This window comes from Choloepus didactylus, chromosome 1 (genome assembly GCF_015220235.1).
Source record: "Choloepus didactylus isolate mChoDid1 chromosome 1, mChoDid1.pri, whole genome shotgun sequence".
Taxonomy (NCBI): domain Eukaryota; kingdom Metazoa; phylum Chordata; class Mammalia; order Pilosa; family Megalonychidae; genus Choloepus; species Choloepus didactylus.
In genome coordinates, this window is record NC_051307.1 from 235254092 (window position 1) to 235270169 (window position 16078).

The window sequence follows — 16078 nt, forward strand, 5'->3', positions numbered from 1 at the left end:
CCAAGGCAAGAAGGAACATACTTGGAATGTTCCAGAAACTGAAAGGAGGGGACTGTGTGATTGAAACATGGTTGGGGAGATGGGGCAGACAGGTGGGCCATCTTATTGGAAAACAGCCATGCCCATTTGTTTCCAGATTGTCTGTGGTTGCTGTGTCAGTTAGGGTTTTTCAGAGAAACAGAGCAATAGTAGATATATTTACATATACATATATATACACACACACATATATATATTTACACACACACGTATGTACATGATATATATATGTGTGTGTGTGTGTGTGCATGAAATACATATATAGTTTTGATTTTTAAAATTAATTTGTTTCAACAAATTGGCTCATGTGATCATGGGAACTGCCAAGTTTGAAATCCATAGAGTAGGCCAGCAAGCTGGAAACTCAAGGAGTTGATTCTGCAGTCTTGAGGCAAAATTTTTACTTCTCTGGGAAACCTCAGTTTTTGCTCTTCGAGCCTTTCACCTGATTGGATGAGGCCCACCTGCATTTTTGGGGGTAATTACCTTTATTTAAAGTCAACTGATCGTAGATGCTAACCACATCTACAAAATACCTCACAGCAACACTTAGACTACTATTTTATTAAATAACTGGCTACTAAAGCCTGGCCAGAAAGATACGCAAAACTAACCCTCACAGCTACTTTTTAGCTACAAGGGCAGAGTTGAGTAGTTGTGATAGAGACTGAATGGTCTGCAAAACCAAAAATGTTTACCTTATGGCTCTTAACAGAAAAAGCTGGCTGACCTCTGCTCTAGAGGGTGAAGAGCAGGGAAGCGACATGATCTGATTGGTGGTTTAGAAAGGTCACTGTGGTGGTGTGTGGAGTATTTGCGTCTGAACCTCACTGGGAGCTGACTCCCATGTTGGCCTGAGGGTCCAGCTAGACTGAAGATGGGGACTGTCCCCTGTCTCCTGATGGTTGCCTGTACAGGCTGAGCATGAAAAAGATGGGAAAAGAGAGCTTAACAGCCTTGCTTAAGCTCCTAGAGCTGTAAGTAGCAGAGAAAGATTGGAATCCTTTTCCAGCAATTTCATAGCCCAGGAGCTGTCCTTATTTGGAGAAGTCTAAAGCTTCTGTACTATGATTCTGCAGCAAAACCAAGTAAGTCAGTGAAATGCTGGTGGCATAAAGAAAGTAAGCATAGGAGGGAGCTATTTTTAAATATTGTTTTTGGTAAAAAAAAAATGACCAAGAGTAGTAGACATCACCTCTAGAAATCATTATCCCATCGTCCAATCTTTGGAAAAGTGATGTATAAACCAGCAGGATAGATGGTGGTGAGACATGCTTGGTTGATTTTGACTACATTCAGAAATCTTCATATGTTTTCTTTAAGCCAGCCATAGATTGTGTTGAAGAAACTTAAATAACCAAAAGAACTGTTTTCAAATAGTCTTCCTGCCAAGTTTGACACCCTCAATACTTGAAATGTTCCAAGGAAGGGAGCTGAGATTACCAAAGTGAAGAATAGAAAGGGAAGCTGGATATTTGAACCAAAGGGGAGATTTTGCCAGGCCTAACGCAGCAGGTAACACTTAGAATGGGATTTTCAAAGAAGTACGTTTTGGCTAGCTGCGGCAAAATCATGAATCACAAAATAATGACATTGAGAGCTGTAAACAGTTTTAATTTATACAGGTGACATTTAAAATGCTAATCAGACCTTAAGATAATTGCTGGAATTTAGGAAGCCTCTGCTGGGAATCCTTCCAGTTTCTGTGAAAATGATTCAAAACACAACAAGATCAGTGAACGGGTTTCTGGCTTGGCTAACTTGGCTTTTGACTTCCACAGAACCAAGGAATCTGAGGGACTGTCCATTGTGGAGACACCTTGGATAACTGAAATTTATAGGTTCCAGTCTTTAGGCAGAGAGTGGGAACTCATCCCAGCAAGGGAAAAAAGCTCCATATAGCTTTTGTGAGTTGATGACCTTGCAAATAGGGATATATTGATACTAAGAAAATTAGCTCTGTCTTTCACCAGGTCTCACTTCATATGTTTATTGGGGGCCACTAAAAAAAAAAAAAATCACATAGAAGGTTTTTTTTTGTTTTTTTTACCTTATTGATAATTTATTCCACATTTTCCCAGTTACTTTGTTCCACAATCAACAAAAGTGAACCTTTCTAATAAGTTTTAAAATAGGGAAGTGCAAGTTCTCCAACTTTGTTCTTTTTCAAGAGAGTTTTGACTATTTGGGGCCCCTTACTCTTCGGTATTAACTTCATGATGGGCTTTTCCTTCTCTGCAAAGAGGACTATGGGAATTTTGATTGGAACTGCATTGAATTTGTATATTGCTTTTGGTAGAACTGACATCTTAACAATATTTAGTCTTCCAGTCCATGAATATGGAATGCCCTTCCACTTATTTAGGTCATCTTTGATTTCTTTCAGCAATGTTTTGTTGTTTTCCATGTGTAAGTCCTTTACACCCTTGGTTAAAATTATTCCTAGGTATTTGATTCTTTTAGTTGCTATATTGTAAATGGGATTCTTTCTTGGTTTTCTCGAGAGTGTTCATTCCTAGAGTATAGAAACAATGACCTGATCCTATGTATAGAAAAATCCTAAAAAAAAATCCATAACAAAGCTACTCAAACTAATAAACAAGTTCAGTAAAGTGCTGGGTTACAAGATCAACACACAAAAATCAGTCATGTAGGCGTTTAAGTTCGTTCTTAAGGCAAACTCTAACTTCTTTATAGGATACTTCCAGAATTTAGTTTTTGATAATTTTATTTTTCTCTGTATCATTTTATTTAAAAATTCTTTTTCCAGGTTACTTACCTACTTCAAGATAAGTTTCCTACAATGAAATTCAAATTTTTTTGTGCTCATTACATAGGAAAACTTTAATTTAGTTGGGTTGATCTACCTTTGTCCTCTCTCTAGGGTTTATCATCAGCTAGTTTTCTTTGGTGAACCTATTTGCCACCCATTTTCCCAGCTTTATAAACAATCTTTTTTTCCATTTCTGCGACCTAAATTGTGTCTGACTATGTGGTATTATGCCACTTAGACAATGATGTTCAGCCAGAGCATGTTGTGAAGCTGTTTGAAGACAATAATGTATGTCTTCGTCTCAAACTCTTCTGAAAAATTTTGTTTCTTTGTTTTTTCAAGGGCCTCATGTTTAGGACCTTTTTCCTGCAGTGTGGAGATTGGTCTTGCCATTTATATTTCTCCTACACTTAGTTATTTCTTTTCTGTTCTGTTGTTTTCTTGGATTTTGGACTCAGGAGCCTCAGGTTCAAGTCACACATCTGAGACTTAATAAGCTGTGTGACCCCAGGCAAGTTACTTAATCTCTCTGAGCTTTTGCTTCTTCATCTGTAAAATGGGGAAACTAATATTACCTACCTCATAGGGTTGTGGTAAGGATTAAATCCTGTAATGAATGTAAAGCACTTAGTCCACAGCATGGCACATAATACTTGCTCATTAAGTATCAGCAGATATGTTTACTTAATGGCTCACAATTTTCAAAGTGCTTTCACGTACATATAATCCCCACATAATCCCTTTACAGGTAAAGAAACAGAGACTCAGAATGATAAAGGTACTTGTACAGGGTCGCTCCATAAGGTCAAAAAATGTCAGAATAAACTCAGTATTGGAACCAGGGGCGATGAGAGTGGGGAGAGGCTGTGCTAATTCCTGGGGCCCCAGGGAGCTGGGGAGGCCTGTGTAAAGATGGTTGGCTCTTGATAGGGACGTGAACACATTTTCCTCTCTGGGCTGAACCTGCATTCAGCAACTCTCCCACCTACTGAAAAAGTTCCCCGTTAGGTTCAGGGCATGGTCCGTGCAGGAGCAGACTCCCTAGGGTCCTGTCCTGGTTTGCATGGGACAGGGATTTCTGGGGACAGGTGCCTTTTCAGTGCTAAACCTAAGGCATTCTCAGGCAAACTGGATGGCTAGTGATCCTAGGCTTCCCAAGTGGCCCCTGAAAAGCTAGATCAATAAAAAAAAGTTGTTCACAGATGCTTGGGCATATTTTTCCTCTTGGATGACGGCGCTACTTTCTAATGCTGTGTTTGGCTAGGAGAGCTTAATGTGTGGAAAGAAACATAGATAGACCATGCACTTCCAGATTGGAGGAGTGAGCCAGATTATAAAAGGGCAGTGGACTGTCCAGTATGGTAGCCAATAGCCACACCTGGCTGTTGAGCACTTGGAATTTGATGTGCTGTAAGTGTTTAGAACCCACTGGATTTTGATGACTTAGTAAAAAACAATGAATATAAAATTTCTCATTAATGACTTTTTATATTGATTAGATATAGAAATGATGATATTTTGGATATATACTGGGTTAAATAAGATACATTACTAAATTTTCAAAAGGGCAGCAGCATAGTAAGTCTTTTTTTCACCCCTCTCCCTACACCCAAAATGTTACTGATAGCCACATGCACTGTGGAGAAACGGAGAGACCAGGGAGGAATAGCACCCAGAAAAGTTTTTCCTGCATGTTCTCTGTGAAGCCATTTTGGGGCCATTAGTTGGTATCAGAGGCCCTTGCTACTCAAACCATGGTCCATGGATCAGCAGCCTCAGCCTCTGCCAGAAGCTTGTCAGAAATGCATACTCCCAGGCCCTACCCCTGGCCTAACTGAATCAGTCTGTCGTTTAGTAAGATCCCCGTGAGTCATAGGCACAGGAAACTTTGAAAGGCCCTGCTCCAGGCTTAAACCAGTGGTTCTTAAACTTTGGTAAGTATTAGGATCTCTGGGGGAACTTGGCACAAACACCCAGGCCCTTTCCTATTGCAAGGAATGGAGGCCTCTGTGCACTTTATTAGCTCTCCAGGTGATTCTGATTCACACAGTTTCCACAGTTTGAGGACCACTGGCTTAAATAATTAGCTATTTACAGCAAGTGTAGGTGGGCTTGCCTCACCAGTCTAAAATCTACCTACAATGTTGCAGGGCAAAGCTGGGACTGAAATCTGTGTTTGTTTTCTACTGCTCTGAGCCTCTCAGTCACTGCAGAAGCCCCCCTTACCTGCAGTGGCAGAGAGATCACCGAGGTGTGAGCCAGGACTCATAAGCCTACCCTTCATGGTGTGCTGAGCCAGTGAATCCATTCTTCCACGTGGTTAGCCTCTATCCTGGTAGGAGTTGGTGGGAGGAGGAGGGTTTTGTGGATTGGAGGGAGGTTTTGGATTTGCTCTAATTCCTGCTCCCACAAACTCTGAGATATGGTCTTATGGCACTCAGGGAAGAATTTAAAACTTCTTCATTGGGCAAATACCTTTGTGATTGACATGGGTCGTCACACTTAACTAAAGTGTGCTATGTAAAATCTTAAGACGGATTTATAGTGGTGGGCCCCAGGGTGATGGATGATAGGGTGTGTTTAATATGGAAAAGGAAAAAGGTTCCAAAGTTACAGTTCTCTTAATTTACAATTTAACTTTGGAGCTGTGGCAGGTACCTGTGGAGTCCTTGCATGTTGGTCCACGTATATTTTTATCTGCAGCTGGGACAGGCAGGTTCATGTGCTTCCGAACTCTTCCGCCACTGGGAGTGTCTCACCTCAGTGCTGGTTTTCTGCCTGGGGCTTTCTCCCACACAGGAAGATTAGGGGGGTGTTTGTTTCTGAGGCTGCTTAAAGCAGGTACCATGAAATGGGTTGGCTTTGAAAATAGGAATTTAATTGCTTACAGTTTGAGGCTGAGAAAATGTCCAAATCAAGGCATTATCAAGGCGATGTTTGTTTCCCAGAGGTGGGCTGCCCACAATCCTTGGCTCCTCTGCCACAAGGCAAGGCACATGGTGGTGTCTGCTGGTCTCTGCCTTCTCTTCTGAGTTTTGTTGCTTTCAGCTTCTTGCTTCCGTGACTTCTTGCTTCCATGACTTTTGTCTCTCTGTGTTCATTCCTTTTACAAAGGACTCCAGCAATAGGATTAAGTCCCATCCTGAATGAGGTGGAACACACCTTAACTGCAGTAGACTCATCAAAAGGTCCTTCTTACAGTTTGTTCACACCCACAGGAAAGGATTAGATTTAAGCTCATGTTTTTTTGGGGGTACATACAGCTTCAAACCATCACAGGGAGATAACTCCCCAAGAGACAGCTCTCAACCAGTGGGGGAAGGTCAGTGGATACAAACTTCAGACTCTGGTCTTTCAGGGGAAAGTTCTGGAAGGCACCCTGCATTTTCTCGGACACTGGGAGAGGCCTTGAGCTCCCATGGTTTGTAGTGACTGCAGTACTGCACACTCCCATTAGCTTCTGCTTTCCTGTCCCACCGTCCTCATTCCTTCACCCCTGTCCTTGGTTCATCTCCCAAATAAACTACCTGCCTCCAAATCCTTGTCTCAGGCTCAGCGTCTGGGGGAGCCAAATAAAGACAGCCATCTTTACCTCTTTCTCCAGCCTTTAGACTGACCATTCCCTTTGGAACAAGTATCATGGGTTTGTAATCTTGTTGACAATCTTTCCACGCCCCATGTGGTGTATTCTGTCATATGTAATTTCATTCACAGTTTGACCTATGCTATAAAGCAGGCTGATGTGTAACAAATGAGAGTGAAATCTGTTATCTGCCCTCTTGGTAGGAAATGCTGATTCATGGGTGTGGTGGCAATGAGAAAATGCTGATTCATGGGTGTGGCAGCAATTAGATTGTGCCTGGCAGACCTCCAGCTACATCTCATACAGCTTGCTTCTCAGCCTTGCTCCATCTCCCTGGGAGTGCACAACAGTAGGGGAAGCTTCCAACCATCCTCCTTCCCTCTCTCCTTCACTAGGGGTCAGGCTTGTGTTGCTGTTTGCCAGCTCTCCCGGTGTCTGCTGCTCCCTCCCTATTTTCTCTTATATAGGAACTTCCCATATACAATCTGTGCATATTGAATCCCCTTGGTGTCTGTGTTAGGACCTGGGTCAACACACAGAGAATGATGTCCCTTTATCTTTTCCACTTTCTTCTCTCTCTTTCTGTTTTCCTTGATTGCCTTTTTTATTTTTAAGTCACTTTTTCTTCTATTGTCTTGTTTGTCTCTGTTACTTCTTTGCTCTGCTCCAACCTCCTTTTCATTGTCTTCCATGACTTTTCTTTGATCGTTGGGGTTCCTGGTGGACATGCCCTGGCTTTGGTAATGATGTGGTTGGAATGGGGTGTGTGGGGGGGGTACATGTGCAGTGTCTGTACTGAAGGCCCCACTTCCCACGAGTGGAGTGCTGCCTCTCAGAGTAGTAAGTGTGTGCATTTGCATTGAAATGCACCAGTGAAATATGGAGTTCTGGGTATCTATATTTTGATTTTGATACACAGGGAACTAATATTCTTGAAATACCTGCTAAGGCCAAGTGCTATCCTGGGTGAGATGGTCACCCCCCTCCTCCATTTTTTTTAAATAGCTTTATTGAGATATAATTCACATACCATACATTTCACCCATTTGAAGTATGCAATTTGATTGTTTTTAGTATATTCACACATATGTGCAAACATCACCATAGTCAATTTTAGAGCATTTTCATCACTTCAAAAAGAAATCCCATCCCCTTCAGCTATCCCTTCTGTGGTAGTTTGAAACTGTATGGACCCCAGAAAATCATGTTTTTAAAGCTATTCCATTCCTGTGGGTGTAAACCTTTTGTAAGTAGGACCTCTTGATCAGGTTACTTCAGTTACGGCTTGGCCCAGGGTGGGTTTTAATCCTCTTACTGGGCCCTTTATGAACAGGATGAATGCAGAGAGAAAGCCATGGAAACAAGGAGCTGAAATCAACAAAACCTGGGAGAGAAGGGAGAGACCAGGAGATACCGCCATGTGTCTTGCCATGTGGCAGAGGAACCAAGGATCATCTGTAACCAGTATTGGGAAGAAAGCATTGCCTTGATGATGGCTTGATTTGGATATTTTCCCAGATTCTAAAAGTAAGTGAATAAATTCCATTTGTTCAAGCCAAACCATTTCATGGTATATTACTTTCAGCAGCCTGGGAAACTCAAACACCCCCCTATTCCTCTCTCCTCCCCCCAACCTAACCTTCTGCAACCACTAATTTACTTTCTGTCTCTGTAGATTTCCCTATTCTGGACTTTCATATGAATGGAGTCATTTAAATGGAATCATATAAATGTAGTCTTTTGTGACTGGATTCTTTCATTTAGCATAATGTCTTCAAGATTCATCCATGTTATTGCATGTAGCAGTATTGCATTCCTTTTTTTGATGGCTGAATAATATTCTATTGCATAGATGTAACACATTTTGTTTTTCCACTCATCAGTTCATGGATATTTGGATTGTTTATACTTTTTGAGTAGTGAATGATGCTGCTATAAACATTTGTGTACAATTCTTGCATGGACGTGTATTTTCATTTCTCTTGGGTATTCACCTAGGAGTGGGATTGCTCGTTCATGTGGTAACTCTATGTTTATTCATTTAAGGCACTGCCAGAGTGTTTTCCAAAGTGGCTGTAAAATTTTACATTTCTGTGAGCAGCATATGAGAATTCCAGTTTCTCTGCATCCTTGCCAATACTTGTTATTATCTGACTTCTTGGTCCTAACCATCCTAGTGGTGGTTCTCCTATTTTTTCACATATTCCTCAGAGCCACCTTGAGAAATAGCAGTATTATTCCCATTTTATTGACAGGAAGACTGAGGCTTAACCTTAAATGGCTTACTCAAGCCCATGAATTCATCAATTATGTTTCATCTGAGGAGCAAAAGTGCTTTATAGAAATGTTCTTTTGGTTCTTCACATAAATCTGGGGACCTATGGTGAACATATTGTCCCAGTGGTATTAATGTGGAAACTGAGGCCAGCGGAGGCTGTGACTCTGACATATCCAAGGTTAGAACTGGAAGGTGCTGAGCAGGTGTTCAAAGGAACTGGTGTCGGAGCATACATTGCAGATTTAGTTGTGTTCTTGCCTAATTTTTGGATATGAGAGGCCTAAGGTGAGTTGAAAGATGACAGTTTCATCCAGCTGCAGAAAGGCTACGTGTGTGTCTGGCTGATCAGAGCCAATTCTCTGTTCTCTGCACACTGGGGTTTTAAAAATGCATGATAAACCATTCTCACCCAGTGATGATGATTTATTCGGTTTCATGTGGTCCTCTGATGCCTGCTCTATCATTAGAAGCCCTTTCCAAAGGCACCATGTGAGAAATGACGTGATACCCAGAAAAAGGGCACTTTGTTGCTTTTTTAATCTGCTATAAGCAGCTTCATTTGTACGGATTTGGTTCTTAATGATCCTGTCCTGACTTTCATCTGCTTCCGGGGCCTGGGTCCAGCCTATCAGAAGGCAGATTCTTTACTTGTTTTGAGCTTCATCCATTTCCAGTTTGGCCAGGGTTGGCAGGCGGAATCCAGGGCAAGTTCCTTCATTCAGGGCCCTTCGAGGCCAGGCACTAAGGATTTTTTGTGGAAACTGGTCCAGGAAAATGTCAAAAGAAGGGGCTGCAGGTAAAGGGGAAGGCTCCCAGTACTTTAGTCTGCCCTGGGAGAGTTCAGGAGAGTAGTGTGTCTGGGAGAAGGAGTGGTGGTTGACTGACACACTGTTGTGTTCCAGTTGCCTTTGGCTGGGTAGATGAGAGAGGAGGAGAGGAAGGTATCTTTTAGTCAAGAGGAATTCTCAAGTTGTAAGAAATTATCTTTGGTCATCTACCTATCTAATTATTCATTCATTCATTTATTCTTTCACTCAGATATTTAATAAGCACCTAATATGTGCCAGGCACTGTGCTGTGAATTGGGGATACGGCAGTGAACAAGATACACATAGCCCTGTGCTTATGGGCCTGTCGGTCCGGGGATTTGTAGATTTATGGAACAATACTTAGTTTTATGCAAGACACACAGATGTGGGTAAATAAGTGCCATCTGGAGCTTGTCCTTTAGAGAGTAGCCTTGACATTTAATAAGAATACCAAGTAATCTTAACATTATTTATAGTGAGTATGCTGGTTTGGTTCAGCACCTTTCTTTCCTCCCTTTTTTCCTGATAACAGACCCCAATTCTTGTTGTGGCACCTCACATCCCCACTGTAACTGGTTTAAGGCAGGACCAATTGAGTTCTTCCGTAGGATTTTTCATAGTGAAGCCAGGAGAGGGAAACTCCTTCTTGGTAATGGAACTGTGAGATTATGGCCCTGGAGTTATACCCCTTGTTACAGGGAAAATTCTGAGACCAGAGCTGACAGGAGAGAAAAGCAGATAATCCAAACAGAAAGAGGAGGTGGAGGGTTGGGGAGAGGGAGGGAGAGAGAGAGAGAGATTGAAAATAAACTAAGAAGAATTAACACTGGTGGCATTCAATTTTCCTAAGATCTTCAGAATCTTTCTCTGCTTCCCTTAGCTCTTCCTTCTATTGGGAGAGCTGCTTATTGCCTTCCAATAAATATTTTGAGACAAGTTCCCTTTGGGATTCTGCCATTAGCAACCCAAATAAATGCTCCATGTTGCTGACCCCTGGGGCAGTTATTCTTTTTGCACACCACACTCCAGAGCCCTTTTTCTCCTTCTGTTCTCTGCCTTGCTCTATGCCTGGGGAGGTTGAATTTTATGGACTGTATTACTAGACTCCTTTACCTTGGAATTCTGGTTGGAGGTGGCCCCTGGGAGGCACTGGCAAGAGACTGGAGGGTGGGAAGAGAGAGAGGTTGGGGTATTTCTTCCCCTCATTCCCTCCCTGCTGGTCGGCTGAAGGCAGAGGCTTGTTCTGCTGCTGCCACAGCTCCCACAGGGCAAGCCCCTGTGCCCGGGCTCAGGCTTCCCCAGATACTGGTTGTAACTCTGCTCCTTCAGCTTGCCCTTTCAGGTCAAGGGGTGTTGATAGCTTCTGGCCATCTCTAGTCCCTGGGGCTTCACCATCAGTTTGGTTCCCTTGTCCTTCCACATCCTTTCAGTAAATCCTCCTCAGTGACTCCATCAACAGCATTCACTGGCTGGTCTCTGTGACGGGAGGCTTGTATTCTTATTCTTTTCTCTCTTCTCTTGTTTTCTCACCATCATTCCCTCTGGCTCCTCACTCCTATTAGGATCTTGCTTATAAATGGCATTCTTTTCTAAAAAAAAAATCTGAATGGTGGTGATCTCTTTATGCTCTCAGTGACCAATGTAAGGACATCATGGACACAGCAGGGCCGCTGCCTGAGAATCCTAGGCAAGGTGGATAGGGATGGAGCAGCTGCAGGGTGGAGGAATAGGCACCCGTCTCCAGGGCTCTGGGCTAAGATGGCCAAGGGGAAGGGGATGTCTTCCCTCCCTCCCTCCCTGAGAGAAATAATTAAGGAAGGGTGAGCTTATCTGTGCAGGCAGTAACGCAGTCCGAGTCAACCACCATCCTTCCTAGAAGCACCAGGACAGCAGAGAGGAAGAAAGCTTCCTGTATGGCCAGGAAAGCCCTTGGGGCAGCTAAGCATGAACTCTGAGCTTGAGAGAAGATTGTGTGTGTGTGTGTGTGTGTGTGTGTGTGTGTGTGTGTGTGTGTGTGTAGTAGGGGAGAGGGCACCTGTACTACTTAGGAAATGAGGCGTAGCTGCTTAGCCACTAGGGGCAGAGGAACCAGGGGTCAGAGCACCAGAGCCTGCAAAAGGACCCCAGGGGTGGAGGTCATCCTCTCCACTGCAGAGGCCTCCCACTGGCCTGGGCGGAGGGCCCCCTGTGGTCTGACCTAGCCCAGATGTAGGCATCTTGCTTCACCTCCAGGACTGGATTGTTGGGCACTGGGTCTGGTCGATATCAGCCTGGTGGGCTCCAAGAAGATGTACTCCCGCCAAGTCTGAGATGGGGATTGTGTCTGGGTCATACAGCAACTGGCTGACCCAGTGGAATTTGTCTCCCACACTGCACAGGGCAATCCAGGGCTCCCTCCGTGTGAACTTGAACATAAATTCCAGCTCCTTCTGGCTCTGACTCACAGTCCTGCCTGTCCATACTTTAGTCTCCTGGTTCCTCAGAAAAGAAGTAGCATTTTCCTCCATAGGGCTTCCAGTCCTCCGGATAGGGAGCTTCGAACTTGATGCAGTCCTTGGAAGCCAAGATGCTCATCACCACCAGGAGGCCTGGGCAGCAGGGCTGCAATGGCCTGCAGCTGAGGACACATGGTCGTGTCCTTGGAGACCGCCTTCCAGGTGGTGCTACATTCCTAGCCAGACCCGGATCGCATCAGCAGCCCCTAGGGACCGTGGGCTCTGGTGCGAGGGTGCGGGGGCCCAGCCTGATGTGCACGCGCAGCTCTGCACTCCCTGTGGGCCCCCTGGGCCGGCATCCAGGTGGGCGAGGGCCGTGACTTGTGCAGGTGGGGGCTGAGCCCGGCTCCACCTCCCAGACTCCCTTAGCTCAGTTGCCGCTACCCCCACCCCAGCCTTCACTCTCAGCGTGCATGCGGTGCCTCCCATTATAAATGTGTTCTTTTATTGGTGTATAAAGATCCTTTACATAGAATTAAGTCTCTGACTTAGTCTGCCTTCTCATTTGTGTTTCCTATCTTTATTTTCCTGTTCCATCCTCTTGCCCCTTACCCATGCTCCAGTGAACTGGTAGGAATCCAAGTTGAAGGCAGAGGTCATTAGCCCCCTTTAGCTTGGTGTGAACAAAGGGCGGTGAAATAAATACCAGGGGTAACCAGTGGGAGCCACTAACAATCAAGTAAAGAAGGAAAACGGGGAGCAGTGGATACCATGCCCCAATTGCTTGCCAAGCCTTACATTAGGTTCTGGGGATTCAGAATGAAAGCCACAGCCTCTGTCCTCAAGGTGCACAATCATATCCCGTGGGGCAGGCTGACAAGTAAACTGTCAACCCCGATGCAGCAATGTCCTGTGGTGAGAAGGGTAGCAGGGGGCACTGTGGGGATGCTCAGGAGGGGCTCCTTGCACAGACTGGGGAGGGGAGGGTTAGGGAAAGCCTTATGGAGGACAGCTGGTTCTTGAGGGATGAGCTGGAGTTTGTCATGTTGTTACATTGTGGTTATAATTTCCCAGGTTGTGGGTAGGGTGTCCAAAGATTTTGAAGGAAAGGACTCGCCGTGCATTCCTGTAACTCTAAGAAGTGCAGGGGGCTATAGCATAGGCTGGGTGTAGAGCAGTGGAAGAGAGGGCAGGATGGGGCTTGGGGCCAGTTTAAGAGGTGCTAGTTTGTCTTGACAGCCTTGGCCAGCTGGGAGCATTTGGTGTTCTGCTAGCAAAGCATAACCCCATTCTCTACAGACATGGAGGACTGAAGAAAGAGCAACCTCCCTTCCACAGATCTCCTGGGGCTCACATTTCCCCTTTCTCCAGGCATATCAAACTGCCACGTTTCCAACACACTACCCCCCGAGTGAATCCATTTCTCAACACATAGCTATTCAAAAAGTCAACACACAAATGACCTTCCTCCTAAACCCAAACCCAAGACACTTGCTGGGCAACACAGTGATTTTCTAGCTTGCTTTCTCTTCTTTCTTCTTTTTTAGGTTTGGGGAATGAGTCACAGTTTTTGAAGTGTGCAGTATAGATTTCATGTCTAATTTATTCCTCTTGCCCAGAGACACTTGAGATAATTACAATGGGAAATTCCATTTTCTAAAAAACCTAGATGCTGAGAGGATGATTTTGCCAGCTTCTCCACAGGACTCTGCCCATCTCCTGTGGAAATAGAAGAGCACTTGATACTCCTGCTGGCATGATTCTGAGGCTTGGTAGTCCCAACTTCCTCAGTGTATCTGGAGGTTCAAGACAGATGATATAGCAAGTTTGATAAAATTCAACTTAGAAATCATGTAACACCTTCAGATGTATCAGGCAATTTCAAGCCTGTCGTTTCTTTTCTAAATTGCCAAGGTGCAAATGTATGAATGCTGGAGGTGAGCTGCTGACTGGAATAATGAGAGATTTTAAAGAAAATTTTTATTTGTTTTTCCATCTTTGTAAACTTTATTGAACTATAACATATGTACAGGAAAGGACACAGGTCATGAAAGTACAGCTCAATGAATTTTTCACTGATTGGTTCACAACCCTCTGATCAAGAAACATTGCCAGCAACACCCTAGGGAACCCCTTAGATTCCCACCTTCCCCCTTTCTCCCTACCAGGGTAGCCAGGTCCTGAATTCTAGCACCATGATTAGTTTTGCCTTGCTCAATAATTTATTTGTGAGATTCATCCATGTTGAGTGCATTTTTAGTTCATTTATTCTTACTGCTGTCTTATGTTCCATTGGATGAATATACCAAAATTTAATGATCTACACTGCTGTGAATGACCATTTGGGCTGCTTCTGGATTTCGGCTATTTTGAATAGTGCTGCTGTGGCATTCTTGTTTATAGCATATGTGATTTTGCGCATTTAATCTCACTCTCAATGAGCATCTGCCATGTGACCTCTCTGAACATGGGTTCGGAAACAGGGGTGGGTAAAATGTGGTGAGGGATGAGGAGAACATGGAGAAAGGACAATACAGAAGAAGGGGACTGAGGTAAGGTGAACTCTGGAATAGGAAGCAGGGAACCTAGAGTGCTTGATTAATTAACAGTTGTCACTTCTTACTATAATTATGACCACTTTACTGATGAAGAAAGTGAGGCCCAGAGAAGATAATCAAGCCAGTGGAAGTGATGCACAAAGCTGTGGATGAAATCCAAGCTTGTCTGATGTGACATTCTTAACTTTTACGTTTTACTTCCTCCCAGGATTATCCATAATGTATTATGCCTGCCTTTTTAACCTCACAGGGTTACTAGAAGATAAGTGAGTTGGTACAAACATGCTTTGTAACCATTGAAGAGTTATACAGATAAAAAAAAAAATTTTTTTTCTGAGGCATCTAACATAAATGCCACTGTGACTCAACCTTGAAATATATGAATTCAACTTATAGAATCTTAGAACTGGGAAAGATGTTGGGAGATCATTTCGTCCTTGTCTTCGTCCTCAAACAGGTAAAATCTGAAACTACTCATTTTCTCCTGGAGAATGTCCAGGCTCTCCCTTGGTAGCCTCCTCTATTATCACTGTGATGAGAACACTATCAGTGGTGTTGATTTCACAATGGCTTTGCTTAATAAGTTAGTATCAGTAACTTACAGCACCTTGGTGATCTGAGATTCATTAAAGAAGCTTCTGGATGTACCTAATTTACCCAAAAGACATGGTTTGAAATCTGGCTCAATATATATGTGTATATATGTATATGTATATATATTTTCAGATTACCCAATCTGGTGCAGTTAATAATTTTCCCAGAAAGGTTAGGGTTCTTTGCCATAAGAATTGGTGGGGAGAGAGTCCTATACTAGTGGTAGGGGACCCAAATGCTAATACAACTTGGATACAAACTAGTTGGGTGACCTTGTGTGGTGACTGGATAATTTTGAACATCATTTATCCCGTTTATAAAACCAAATGATTGGGCTAGAGGACATTTCAGGCCCTTTGCAGTACGGACAGGCTATGGTCCATCATTAGGATTTGGATGCTTGATGTCATTTTGATAGAGGGGCAAAGTACTTTCAAGTAGCTAGCTTGGTATTGGGTAACCTTTGATGACCAGTAGTTAATAAAATGGAGAAAGATTTACATGAATAGCTGAGCTCATCTTTCACTCTCCTGCCACCTCTCTGCTGAATCCTCTTCTTTGGTTAGCCCTAGGTAACTATAAATTAAACTAACTGCTTTTTTTTTTTTTTTTGGCCTGGGAATAGTGGTCTATAAATCAGCACTGGAGGAGAGTGGCTTTGTCAAGAGGACTTTTCATGGGATCCTCTAACCAGTGGAAAGACAACATATTATCTGGAAACAGCTTCTGAATATTAGTTTATGCCTTGGTAGTTGTTTTCGTAATAATCCAAAGCTGTCAAGGAAGCAGAGCTCATGTAGCTTGGACTCATGCCCTGCCTTCTTTGTCTGGTAGAAGTTTATACATCATGCTCTCCTTTCTTTCCCCCACTAAACCCTCCTTTCAGTATGTGGCACAATTAAATTAGCTGACTTGTTCCCAGATAGTGAAATCATTAAACTACCCCTCTCTCTCTTCTTTAAGAATGAGAGAATTTTGTCAAAAATTAAACTGGCTTTAGTAATGCCAT

The 16078-nt window shown here is 43.5% G+C and overlaps 1 pseudogene; it reads right to left on the bottom strand.

Moving 5' to 3' along the window:
• Positions 1 to 11679: 11679 nt before the first annotated feature.
• On the bottom strand, positions 11680 to 12276 carry LOC119527085 (annotated as a pseudogene).
• Positions 12277 to 16078: the final 3802 nt, after the last annotated feature.